The sequence below is a fragment of the Trachypithecus francoisi genome, unplaced genomic scaffold, assembly GCF_009764315.1.
Source record: "Trachypithecus francoisi isolate TF-2019V2 unplaced genomic scaffold, Tfra_2.0 Lachesis_group2, whole genome shotgun sequence".
Lineage (NCBI taxonomy): Eukaryota > Metazoa > Chordata > Mammalia > Primates > Cercopithecidae > Trachypithecus > Trachypithecus francoisi.
The window spans coordinates 39,669,335-39,684,052 of record NW_022681465.1 but is presented as its reverse complement, the minus strand read 5'-3'; the positions used below and the strand labels follow the sequence as shown (position 1 = coordinate 39,684,052).

General features: G+C 39.7%; 1 long non-coding RNA gene across 1 annotated transcript in view; it reads left to right on the top strand.

The window, feature by feature from the left end:
• LOC117064887 overlaps window positions 1–14,718 on the top strand; it is a 155,729-nt gene that overhangs the window by 67,663 nt on the left and 73,348 nt on the right. Inside the window, exon 3 of the long non-coding RNA XR_004429725.1 lies at window positions 2,835–2,921. This is a non-coding gene — a long non-coding RNA (uncharacterized LOC117064887). The remainder of the gene's footprint in view (window positions 1–2,834; window positions 2,922–14,718) is intronic.

Below are 14,718 nucleotides of genomic sequence, written 5' to 3'. Positions count from 1 at the left end.
TCCTGTTTGATAGTTTTCCTTCTAATAGTCGGGACCCTCAGCTGTAGGTCTGTTGGAGATTGCTTGAGGTCCACTCCAGACCCTGTTTGCCTGGGTATCAGCAACAGAGGTTGCAGAAGATAGAATATTGCTGAACAGCGAGTGTACCTGTCTGATTCTTACTTTGGAAGCTTCCTCTCAGGGGTGTACTCCACCCTGTGAGGTGTGGGGTGTCAGACTGCCCCTAGTGGGGGATGTCTCCCTGTTAGGCTACTCAGGGGTCAGGGACCCACTTGAGCAGGCAGTCTGTCCGTTCTCAGATCTCAACCTTCGTATTGGGAGATCCACTGCTCTCTTCAAAGCTGTCAGACAGAGTCGTTCACATCTTCACAGGCCTCTGCTGCTTCCCCTTTTGTTGTTTAGCTGTGCCCTGTCCCCAGAGGTGGAGTCTACAGAGACAGGCAGGTTTCCTTGAGCTGCTGTGAGCTCCACCCAGTTCGAGCTTCCCAGCGGCTTTGTTTACCTACTTAAGCCTCAGCAATGGCGGGTGCCCCTCCCCCAGCCTCACTGCTGCTGTTTCAGTTAGATCACAGACTGCTGTGCTAGCAATGAGGGAGGCTCCGTGGCAGTGGGACCCTCCCGGCCAGGTGTGGGTATAATCTCCTGGTGTGCCTGTTTGCTTAAAGCGCAGTATTGGGGTGGGAATTACCCGATTTTCCAGGTGTTGTGTGTCTCAGTTCCCCTGGCTAGGAAAAGGGATTCCCTTCCCCCTTGCGCTTCCCGGGTGAGGCAATGCCTCACCCTGCTTCAGCTCTGGCTGGTCGGGCTGCAGCAGCTGACCAGCACCAATTGTCCGGCACTCCCCAGTGAGATGACCCCAGTACCTCAGTTGAAAATGCAGAAATCACCAGTCTTCTGTGTCACTCGCGTTGGGAGTTGGAGACTGGAGCTGTTCCTATTTGGCCATCTTGCTCCGCCCCTGTATTCCCATTGTTAAGTGATATATGACTGAATATATGTGCAACTATTTACCCATTTATTTACAAAATAGGATAATACCATTCACACTGCATGTTAGGATGCTTTTTTCCCCCCACTCAGCAGTGTACCTTGAATACATTTCCAAATCAATGAATGTACTTTTAAAAACATAATTTTTAATTTATTGCTGCATTATTGATAATAATCAAGATATGTAAACAACTAAAATATTCATCAACCAATGAATGAGTAAAGAAAAAATGTGTATATATATACAATGGAATGTTCTTTAGCCTTAACAAAGAAGGCTATCCTGCCACCTGTGACAATACGGATGAACCTGGGGGACATTATGCTGCGTGAAATAAACCAGACACACAAACACAAATACTGCATGACTTCATTTATATGTGGAATCTAAAATAGTCAAACTTAGAGAAGCGGAGAGTGGAATGGTGTTTGCCAGGGAATGAGAAGGGGGAAAGTGGGAAGGAGAAATTGGGAGATGTTAGTCAGAAGATACAAAGTTTCAGTTATACAAAATGAATAAATTCTGGAGATCTAATGTACAGTGTGGTGACCACAGTTAACAAATATTGTATTGTAGACTTTACATTTTTTAAGCGGATAGGTCTTAAATGTTCTCACTGCACCAAAAAAGAGAAAAAAGAAGATAAGAATGGTAAGTATGTGGGGTGATAGATATGTTAATTGGCTTGATTGGGATGATTATTTTACAGTGTATATGTATATCAAAACATCAAGTTGTACACTTAAATATATAGTTTTTATTTCTCAATTATACCTTGATAAAGCTGAAAATTGTTCACCAGTTTTATAAGCAAAAAACTAAAGAAACAAATTCATAAACTCCATCATTTTTAGTGCCAGTTTATTATCCCACTGTGTGAATAGTACAATTTCTGAAAATAGCTCTAAAGAGATCCTTTAAAAGTCCTAGAATTAGAACTTCTGGATGAGTAAAATTCGTATTTTTAAAACTTTTGGTACATACTGCCAAACTGCTCTAAAGAAAAAGAATACCAACTTATACTCTTATTTATGAGTGTCCTTTCACCGTACTTTAACCAATTCATTTTATTATCATTCAAATTATTTTCTAGTTTAGAACTTTAAAAAGTTAACATGTATTATTTAAAAATTTTATGTTGATGTATATGTATTTTTCCCTAATTGAGATTACAGTGTATGTACATATGTAAGTAAATATATATTCTACTTTTAAAAATAGTTATTACAAATAATTTCTTATATTATAAAACTTTCTAATTCATTTTTAGTGACCTAATAACATTCCACTTCACAGATGTGCCATAATTGATTTATGCATTCTGCAATTAGTTATACACTCTCATTTTTGCCCAAATTTCTATTTCCTTAGGATATTTTCTCAGAATGGGATTATAGGATCAAAAATTAGGAATGTTTATGAGCTTTTGATACCAGTGAATGTTCTCATTAGTAGAATAAGTCTGTTTCACCATATTCATCGATTGTGAATATTGGCTTAAAAAGTGAGAAAAACGTTACAACTGTGGTATGTAAGAGTGAAGCAGGTATTGCATTAAAAATACTAATGAGGGTTAATTTTGGCCCTCATCTAGATTCATTTGCTATTTCTCTTTCTTGTTTTATAAATGAGAATGAGGGACTTGAAACAAGTATTTGACAAATCCATTCACATTGGGAAAACGTTTCCCAGGTTTCTACATTAGTATTAACTTACACTGTAGCATAGGAAAAATAGCTAGGGCAACAAAAATGAAGCTGATGAAGTATATAAATTGTAAATATAAATTTTGATAAATTACAGATATGTGCATAATAACCTTTTATAATTGCCTGTCTTTCAGGGCCAGAGGATCTACTACCACAGAACCATTCGAGATGTGAGTTCCCGGTGTGAAAGGACTGGGAGTTAACAGAAGAGCCACAGTGAGGTAGAGTTTGCTGTGTTTATATTTGCATTGAAGTTATTTTTAAAATATTATTTTCTCTCTCCTGCACACAATATTTTTGATTCTATAGCATACATAGAATCTATATGTTTGATTCAATAGCATAAGTTCATTTCTTCTCAATCAGCCCTTTTGGCCATTTTGTTAAAGATCAGAGGTGTAGCTGCATTAAGGAAAAGCATTCAAATTTGGGTTAGCCCTATCCGCGGTGACAGTTATTACCTGAGTGCCAGCGCCAGGATTGGATAGAGGGGGTATACAGCAGCCTGTCCTGAATGGTGTCTGAACAGGACCATTTCTGGTTCAATGTAGCCTTCCTTGGTTTTAACCTGTATCGCATGGGCTTGCCTAAAAGGAACAATAACCCTTAATATTGAAAATTCTCTAACACAGCTATTCTTAAATTATTGTCCACACAACCCCGGGAATCCTGATATCTTTCCAGGGTGTCTGCAAAGCCAGCATGATTTTTGCAATAATCCTGACATAATTTGGCTTTTTCATATTGTTGATATTTAGATTGATGGTACAAAAGCTATTGGTAGTACCTTAGTTACACCAAATTGTACTACAAGTCATTTTATGCCTCACCCTTACATACTCATAATTTTTTTAAAAATTCCAGATGCAATTAAAAATACCCTTGGTGAAGCAGTAAAAACTAAATATAGACCCTTGAATATATGCCTTTTATGTTAGCTGATGACATGTGAAGTTTATATAAAGCCCTTTACTGCATGCCAAATTATCAGGCTTTTCTTGAAGAAAAAAACATTTGTGTAATTGTTTGAGTTGCAAACTGAACTAGTTGCTTTTTTCATTGAACATCATTTTTACTTGAAAAAAAAAGACTTATGGAAAAACTGTGCTTATTCTGACCTGAGTATTTGGCAGAAATGTTCTTGAAAATGAATAAAATGAGCTTGTCACTTCAAGGAAAACAGCTGATAGTCTTCGTTGCTGGTGATGAAGTTTGAGCTTTCAAGTGAAATTAAAGTTTCAGAACACTTGTATCTACTATCATGAGGTTGACGGCTTCTTAATATTTAGAGATTTTATTATGAAATTAGGAATATTACCTAATGTGATTTTTAAAAATATTATATGATTAAATGTGTCAAAATTTGAAACATTTGCTAACTCAGTGAATCAATATTGTCCAAATAGCAATGCTTGGGGTTACAAAATTATGCATGGATAAAAACTCTATTTGAAATTCAAGATAGACCAATGTATTTTAATTTAAGAGAGCCCGAAAAGTTTATTGGTATAGTTTCAGAGTCTACACTGTGTCTTTTAAAAAACAACTTGCTGAATCTTGGTGCAGTATCACAGGAGAATATCCACAACTATGTTCTTTCCTTTTTCAGCCGTATCTTTGTGAAGCTACCTTTTCTGCATATACTTCAACCAAATTTCATGTTGCAGCAGGTTGAATGCTGAAGTAGGTAGCAGAATCCAGCATTCTTCTATTAAGCCAGACACTAAAGAGATTTGCAAAAATATAAAATAATGCAATTCTTCTCATTAACATTATGTTTTGGAAATATAATTATTTTTTCATAAAAATATGTTATGTTAATATACAGTGGGTTTAAATATGTTATTTATGTTAATATACAGTGGATTTATTACTGTAATTTTAGAATTAGTAAGTATATATTTAATTTTTTCCATTTTTAAATACAGAAAGTTTCAATAGATATAACCCACATAAACAAAAACCCTTTGGGGTCCTCAATAATGTTGAGTGTGAATGGTGTATGAGTCCAAAAACTTTAAGAACTGCTATCGGGTGTGCACCCAAGATGGCCGAATAGGAACAGCTCCAGCTTCCAGCTCCCAGCGTGAGTGACACAGATGGGTGATTTCTGCATTTTCAACCGAGGTACCGGGTTCGTCTCACTGGGGCATGTCAAACAGTTGGCACTGGTCCACGGGTGCAGCCTGAACAGCGAGAGCTGAAGCAGGGCGAGGCATTGCCTCACCTGGGAAGCACAAGGGGGAAGGGAATTCCTTTTCCTAGCCAAAGGAAATTGAGACACACCACACCTGGAAAATCGGGTAACTCCCACCCTAATACTGCACTTTACCAAGGGTCTTAGCAAACAGCACACCAGGAGATTATATATCCCACACCTGGCCCAGAGGGTCCCATGCCCATGGAGCCTCCCTCATTGCTAGCCCAGCAGTCTAAGACCTAACTGCAAGGTGGCAGCGAGACTGGGGGAGGGGCGCCCGCCATTGCTGAGGCTTAAGTAGGTAAACAAAGCCTCCAGGAAGCTCGAATTGGGTGGAACCCACCACAGCTCAAGGAGGCCGGCCTGCCTCTGTAGACTGCTCCTCTGGGGACAGGGCATAGCTAAACAAAAAGCCGCAGAAACCTTGGCAGAGGTAAATGCTCCTGTCTGACAGCTTTGAAGAGAGCAGTGGATCTCCCAGCACGGAGGCTGAGATCTGAGAATGGACAGATTGCCTGCTCAAGTGGGTTCCTGACCCCTGAGTAGCCTAACTGGGAGACATCCCCCACTAGGTGCAGACTGACACCTCACACCTCACATGGCAGAGTACACTCCTGAGATGAAGCTTCCAGAGCAAGAATCAGACAGCAACACTTGCTGTTCAGCAATATTCTATCTTCTGCAGCCTCCTCTGCTGATACCCAGGCAAACAGGGTCTGGAGTGGACCTCAAGCAAACTCCAACAGACCTGCAGCTGAGGATCCTGACTGTTGGAAGGAAAACTAACAAACAGGAAGGACATCCACACCAAAACCCCATCAGTACGTAACCATCATCAAAGACCAAAGGCAGATAAAACCACAAAGATGGGGAAAAAGCAGTGCAGAAAAGCTGGAAATTCAAAAAATCAGAGTGCCTCTCCCCCTCCAAAGGAATGCAGTTCAACGCCAGCAATGGAACAAAGCTGAATGGAGAATGACTTTGACAAGTTGAGGGAAGAAGGCTTCAGTCGATCAAACTTCTCAGAGCTAAAGGAGGAGCTATGTAGCGAGCACAAAAAAACGAAAAACCTTGAAAGAAGAATGGATGAATGGATAACTAGAATAATCAATGCAGAGAAGACCTTAAAAGAACTGATAAAGATGAAAACCATAACACGAGAACTACGTGAAAAATGCATAAGCTTCAGTGAACGACTCAGTCAACTGGAAGTGGAAGAAAGAGTATCAGCGATTGAAGATCAAAGGAATGAAATGAAGCAAGAAGAGAAGTGTAGAGATAAAAAGAGTAAAAAGAAATGAAAAAAGCCTCCAAGAAATATGGGATTATGTGAAAAGACCAAATCTACGTCTGATTGGTGTGCCTGAAAGTGACAGGGAAAATGGAACCAAGTTGGAAAACACTCTGCAGGATATCATCCAGGAGAACTTCCCCAACCTAGTAAGGCAGGTCAACATTCAAATTCAGGAAATACAGAGAACGCCACAAAGATATTCCTCAAGAGGAGCAACTCCAAGACACATAATTGTCAGACTCACCAAAGTTGAAATGACGGAAAAAATGTTAAGGGCAGCCAGAGAGAAAGGTCGGGTTACACACAAAGGGAAGCCCATCAGACTGACAGCAGATCTCTCAGCAGAAACTCTCCAACCCAGAAGAGAGTGGGGGCCAATATTCAACGTTCTTAAAGAAAAGAATTTGAAACCCAGAATTTCATATCCAGCCAAACTAAGTTTCATAAGTGAAGGAGAAATAAAATCCTTTACAGACAAAAAAATGCTTAGAGATTTTGTCACCACCAGGCCTACCCTACAAGAGATCCTGAAGGAAGCACTAAACATGGAAGGAACAACCGGTACCAGCCATTGCAAAAACATGTCAAAATGTAAAGTCTATCGATGCTAGGAAAATACTGCATCAACTAGTGAGCAAAATAACCAGCTAATATCATAATGACAGGATCAAGTTCACATGTAACAATGTTAACCTTAAATGTAAATGGACTAAATGGTCCAATTAAAAGACACAGAGTGGCAAATTGGATAAAGAGTCAAGACCCATCAGTTTGCTGTATTCAGGAGACCCAGCTCACATGCAGAGACACACATAGACTCAAAATAAAGGGGTGGAGGAAGATCTCCCAAGCAAATGGAAAACAAAAAAAAAGCAGGGGTTGCAATCATAGTCTCTGAAAAAACAGACTTTAAACGATCAAAGATCAAAAGAGACAAAGAAGGCCATTACATAATGGTAAAGGAATCAATTCATCAGGAAGAGCTAACTATCCTAAATATATATGCACCCAATACAGGAGCACCCAGATTCACAAAGCAAGTCCTTAGAGACTTACAAAGAGGGACTTAGACTCCCATAGTCTTTAACACCCCACTGTCAACATTAGACAGATCAACGAGACAGAAAGTTAACAAGGATATCCAGGAATTGAACTCAACTCTGCACCAAGCAGACCTAATAGACATCTACAGAACTCTCCACGCCAAATCAACAGAATATACGTTCTTCTCAGCACCACATCGCACTTATTCCAAAATTGACCACATAATTGGAAGTAAAGCACTCCTCAGCAAATGTAAAAGAACAGAAATTGTAACGAACTGTCTCTCAGACCACAGTGCAATCAAACTAGAACTCAGGACTAAGAAACTCAATCAAAACTGCTCAACTACATGGAAACTGAACAACCTGCTCCTGAATGACTACTGGGTACATAACAAAATGAAGGCAGGAATAAAGATGTTCTTTGAAACCAATGAGAACAAAGATACAACATACCAGAATCTCTGGGACACATTTAAGCAGTGTGTAGAGGGAAATTTACAGCACTAAATGCCCACAAGAGAAAGCAGGAATGATCTAAAATTGACACCCTAGCATCACAATTAAAAGAACTGGAGAAGCAAGAGCAAACACATTCAAAAGCTAGCAGAAGGCAAGAAATAACTAAGATCAGAGCAGAACCGAAGGAGATAGAGACACAAAAACACCCTTCAAAATGTCAATGAATCCAGGAGCTGGTTTTTTGAAAAGATCAACAAAATTGATAGACCACTAGCAAGACTAATAAAGAAGAAAATAGAGAAGAATCAAATAGATGCAATAAAAAATGATAAAGGGGATATCACCACAGACCCCACAGAAATACAAACTACCATCAGAGAATACTATAAACACCTCTATGCAAATCAACTAGAAAATCTAGAAGAAATGGATAATTTCCTGGATACTTACACTCTCCCAGGACTAAACCAGGAAGAACGCGAATCCCTGAATAGACCAATAGCAAATTCTGAAATTGAGGCAATAATTAATAGCCTACCAACCAAAAAAAGTCCAGGACCAGACAGATTCACAGCCGAATTCTACCGGAGGAACAAGGAGGAGCTGGTACCATTCCTTCTGAAACTATTCCAATCAATAGAAAAAGAGGGAATCCTCCCTAACTCATTTTACGAGGCCAACATCATCCTGATACCAAAGCATGATGGAGATACAACAGCAAAAGAGAATTTTAGACCAATATCCCTGATGAACTTTGATACAAAAATCCTCAATAAAATACTGGCAAACCAAATCCAGCAGCACATCAAAAAGCTTATCCACCATGATCAAGTGGGCTTCATTCCTGGGATGCAAGGCTGGTTCAACATACGCAAATCAATAAACGTAATCCAGCGTATAAACAGAACCAAAGACAAAAACCACATGATTATCTCAATAGATGCAGAAAAGGCTTTGACAAAATTCAACAGGCCTTCATGCTAAAAACTCTCAATAAATTCGGTATTGATGGAACATGTCTCAAAATAATAAGAGCTATTTATGACAAACCCACAGCCAATATCATACTGAATGGGCAAAAACTGGAAGCATTCCCTTTGAAAACTGGCACAAGACAGGGATGCCCTCTCTCACCACTCCTATTCAACATAGTGCTGGAAGTTCTGGCTAGGGCAATCAGGCAAGAGAAAGAAATCAAGGGTATTCAGTTAGGAAAAGAAGAAGTCAAATTGTGCCTGTTTGCAGATGACATGATTGTATATTTAGAAAACCCCATTGTCTCAGCCCAAAATCTCCTTAAGCTGATAAGCAACTTCAGCAAAGTCTCAATGTGCAAAAATCACAAGCATTCTTATACACCAGTAACAGACAAAGAGAGAGCCAAATCATGAATGAATTCCCATTCACAATAGCTTCAAAGAGAATAAAATGCCTAGGAATCTAACTTACAAGGGATGTAAAGGACCTCTTCAAGGAGAACTATAAACCACTGCTCAGTGAAATAAAAGAGGACACAAACAAATGGAAGAACATACCATGCTCATGGATAGGAAGAATCAATATTGTGAAAATGGCCATACTGCCCAAGGTAATTTATATACATATGGAACCAAAAAAGACCCCGCATTGCCAAGATAATCCTAAGCCAAAACAACAAAGCTGGAGGCATCACACTACCTGATTTTAAACTATACCACGAGGCTTCAGTAACCAAAACAGCGTGGTACTGGTACCAAAACAGAGATATAGACCAATGGAACAGAACAGAGCCCTCAGAAATAATACCACACATCTACAGCCATCTGATCTTTGACAAACCTGAGAGAAACAAGAAATGGGGAAAGGATTCCCTATTTAATAAATGGTGCTGGGAAAATTGGCTAGCCATAAGTAGAAAGCTGAAACTGGACCCTTTCCTTACTCCTTATACGAAAATTAATTCAAGATGGATTAAAGAATTAAATGTTAGACCTAAAACCATAAAAACCCTAGAAGAAAACCTAGGGAATACCATTCAGGACATAGGCATGGGCAAGGACTTCATATCTAAAACACCAAAAGCAGAGGCAACAAAAGCCAAAATTGACAAATGGGATCTAATTAAACTAAAGAGCTTCTGCACAGCAAAAGAAACTACCATCAGAGTGAACAGGCAACCTACAGAATGGGAGAAAATTTTTGTAATCTACTCATCTGACAAAGGGCTAATATCCAGAACCTTTAAAGAACTCAATCAAATTTATAAGAAAAAAACAAACAACCCCATCAAAAAGTGGGCAAAGGATATGAATAGACGCTTCTCAAAAGAAGACGTTCATACAGCCAACAGACACATGAAAAAATGCTCATCATCACTGGCCATCAGAGAAATGCAAATCAAAACCACAATGAGATACCATCTCACACTAGTTAGATGGCAATCATTAAAAACTCAGGAAACAACAGGAGCTGGAGAGGATGTGGAGAAATAGGAATACTTTTACACTGTTGGTGGGACTGTAAACTAGTTTAACCATTGTGGAAAACAGTGTGGCGATTCCTCAAGGATCTAGAACTAGAAATACCATTTGACCCAGCCATCCCTTTACTGGGGATATATCCAAAGGATTGTAAGTCATGCTGCTATAAAGACACATGCACATGTATGTTTATTGCGGCACTATTCACAATAGCAAAGACTTGGAATCAACCCAAATGTCCGTCAGTGACAGACTGGATTAAGAAAATGTGGCACATATACACCATGGAGTACTAGGCAGCCATAAAAAAGGATGAGTTTGTGTCCTTTGTAGGGACGTGGATGCAACTGGAAACCATCATTCTTAGCAAACTATCGCAAGAACAGAAAACCAAATACTGCATGTTCTCACTCATAGGTGGGAATTGAACAATGAGATCACTTCAACACAGGAAGGGGATCATCATCACACACCGGATCCTATTGTGGGGAGGAGGGAGGGGGAGGGATAGCATTAGGAGGTATACCTAATGTACATGACGAGTTAATGCGTGCAACACACCAACATTGCACGTGTATACATATGTAACAAACCTGCACGTTGTGCACATGTACCCTAGAACTTAAAGTGTATTAAAAAAAAAAAGAAGAAGAAGAAAAAAAACCTACTGTCTTCGTAAATTATTCTTGAATAATTTTGCATGTGAATATCATGAGGCTCTCCCAAGCAAGGTAATGTGTTCAGCAATAGATTAGGATGACCTCCTGATCTGAATGTAAAATTGGGTGTTATGGTCAATAACAGTCACACAAATAATTAATTAAGAGATGTCAAAAAGAAAAACATGGCTTTCAAAAGCCTCTTGAGTATTTCGCTCATGTGTGCCTGACAGTTGGACGTGGTTACTGAGGTGTGCTGGTGAGTGCAGTTCTTGGTCTCCTAGGGGAGCTGTTTGCTTTGCCTTGTCACACACATGCTCTTTTGATCTCAGATACTAGTCTGTCTGGCTTCCTTGTGGTTAATACATCTGGCATATGGCTTGTTTCTTTGTCTAGCTTTTATTGTGTTATTTCATCAGGCTACTTTGAAATCAGTATATGCAATAATCGGCAGACTACAATTCAGGTTTAAGTGCATTTTCTTATCAAGATACATAGAGTTATATGGCATTCTTATGATCCAGTGCTTCAACTGATGGCATATAATGTAGTGTTAAATAAAACTATACAGCCTGACATAATTAAGTGTATTATTACCTGACATCGAACATAAAAACAGAAGAGTGAAAAAGGTGTATGAGGTCTTCATAGATAACTAAGCAGCTGAATGAAAATACAGAAAGATATTTCTCTGCTGCTTTTCTAATATCGCTACTTTGCTTTCTCTAAGCTTTGGATTTCTCTCCTCATTTCCTCTTTCTATAGGATTCTGTTCTCAGCAAGTGTTTGATACCACCTAAGCGTTCTGTCAGTTTAGTGCTCACGCAGTTTATCACACATCTTCACCACGTATTAACTATGCGACCTTAATCAGGTGAATTTGGCTGTTTGTGTTACTACTGTATTTCCCTCTCTGTAAAGTGGGGGATAATAGTAAGTGTATCCACATCACTGAATGAAGAATAAGTGAAACCATCCATATACTGGGCTCAGCATCCTGACTACCACCCCCAGTGGATCCTCCCTGGGTATCAGCTATTATTCTTCTCTACTTTTACTCATTGGCACTTTCATCTTATTTGCACAAAGAACTATATTAATTAATTCAACAAACACATATTTAATAGCTATTGCGTACCAGGCATTGTGCTAGGATGAGGGATACAACGATGAATAAAAACAGTGCCCATGAGAGCAGAGGGCATGTCCACATAGTATTTAATATATTGTGCTATTTCTGGCCTCTATCACAGTGTCTGACAGAGAGTAGGTGTTTCATCCATACAAGCAAATAACCAACCCTAAGAGGTAAGTGAAATTTTTATTCCTATTTTACAGACGAAGAAACTGAGACTTAGAAAGGAAGAGTAATCTCATTCAGTGACACCCAGGTAGCTAGTCACAAAATCCCTCCCGAGAGATCTAGGAAGAAAATGCTAACACTGCCAATTCATGCTGTTTGAGAAGGGTTAATCTGACTTCCCAATTTCTAATTTCCAAAGCACATCATGGACCTGCAGATAAACTAAATTCTCAACAACACTTTCCATAAGTACTCGTTGATGTCCACCTTGTGGTACAAGACACTGTGCCAATCTTTGGGATATTGCAAGTTAACCTGAGAGACATTAGAGGTGCTTACATTCCATTTGAGGAGACAGTTATGAAACAACTGGTTATGTGCGTGGTTGCCTTGTGATAAACACTGTGTAGACACATATGCCAGAGGTTCTGACTTAAGCTGGTATGATGGTCAGAAAGGCTTCCCTGAGGATAGAATTTGTAAACTAAGCTCTGAAGGGTAAGTAGGAAAGAAGTAACTAGAAAAGAAGTGCAGGAAAAGCATTTCTAGCAGAATAGCATGTTCAAGAACTTGGAGCATCAGCATACTGGAGGAAGGCCAGTGTGCTATGCCCAGAGACTGAGTGGGGCAGGGAGATGACATGGAGCTATGGAAACAGGTTAGGGACAAATTCCCCAGGGCTTCAGACCCATGCTAAGCATTTTGATTTTGTTTTGTTTTGTTTTGTTTTTGAGATGGAGTCTCACTCTGTCGCGAGGCTGGAGTGCAATGGCACAATCTTGATTGCCTACAACTTTCACCTCCCGGGTTCAAGCAATTCTCTGCCTCAGCCTCCTGAGTAGCTGGGACTACAGGCACAGGCCACCACGCCCAGCTAATTTTTTTTGTATTTTTAGTAGAGACGAGGTTTCACCATGTTGGCCAGGATGGTCTTGATCTCCTGACCTCGTGATCTGCCTGCCTTGGCCTCCCAAAGTGCTGGGATTACAGGTGTGCATTTTGGTTTTATCCTAAGTACTCTTCAGTGAGTTTTCAAGAAGAGAGTGATGGGTAAGATATACAATTTCGAAACATCATAGTATGAATGGAGACCAGGGAGCACTCTGTTGCACTAGCGATGTGAAAGAAGATGGCATTGTGGACCAGGATGGTAACACTGAAGACAAATAAGTGGGCAGGCTTGAGAGATGCTCAAGATGTTGAGTTCATGGACTTGTGACTTAGATCAGGGAGATGAGCAAGAGGCAGATCTGAGCTTTATGGGGTCTGAAGCTCATGGAACTGGAGAGCTCTTTCAGAAATGGATACTGTATATGGGAAGGTCCTAGGATGACCATCAAGGTCCTAGGCATTTCATACAGGCACAGTGAGATATGTACAAAGAAAAGGAGATTTCTCTTCTCTGCACCTCTTTTTATTAAGAAGCAGCACTTTTCTCAGAATCCTCTCCAACATTCCTTTCATGCGTAGGAAATTGGGTAGAAAAATAGGTAATTCCTTCCAATTCTGAGACTCAGTGATTGTGGTGGGAACAAAACATTTTAGGAAGTGCAATTTCTCATCAGCAAGTTGAGAAGACAATTCACATAGGTGCTCTAGTGACAAGATATAATTATTGTTCAATAAGATACTTTTGATATAATTATGCTGGGACAACAGAGATAAGCGAAAGCTGTCCTTGACAAACTGGAACAATGACCACTCTATCTGTTATGGACATACACGCCTGGGTGAGTTCCCTCTCTTCTTCCCACCTCTGAGCAGTCTTCCCTGGCCTTGTGTCCCTGCTCCTGGGCTATGACTCATCTTCCTCACTGACCACAGTTGGCACCTGTTTTCTGTCAGCTGACTGGCACTGCAGCATTTTCCACTGGGGCAAGAAGAAGGCATGAGCTGTAAGCTCTCAGAAATAATCAGGAGCATGGGGATTGTTAACCTTGCTTCTGATGGAACCCAGACTCAAGCTAGGAAATTATTGACGGGATGTAGTTGGCTGGGAGATAGTGTCTTTCCAAGTGAGCCGAGAGAACACTGGTCCCTGAATATGCTCCAGGAGAAAGGGATTCTGTCTGGACAAATGCTGAAAAATGCACTCCTAAAGAGTCTTAGTGCACATTAGTATATTTAAAAGACTATTGAGAAGTCCTACAATGAAAAAAAATGTGAAAATCAGATTTTGTCCACAACTATGCAAGACCAGGGCATCCTTTTTAAACATACACACCCCACACCACTGATAAATATCCTGAAGAATAGACTTGGAGAAACTTTTTTAAAAGAAGACACATTAACATCAAGGCAGGAAGGCCAAGAAATGGAGAGACAAATAGAATGGCCCAACATACTAGAATACTCCTAGAGTCAATGTACTGGTTATTAATATATCTTAGCATCCCTGGGGCTGAGCCACACGTGAGTTCATGGGATTAATTCTTCATCCAAATGTTGCTTGAGTTATTGGACTGGTCTGTTGCCTTCTAAGAATTTTGGTTCATTTCAAAATAGGTCAAGCAGTGATGATTAACAAGGACAACTTCTATCACATTTAAATTAATTGGGGTTTCCAAAATTTGAAGTAAAGAAGTGGTATAAACTCTA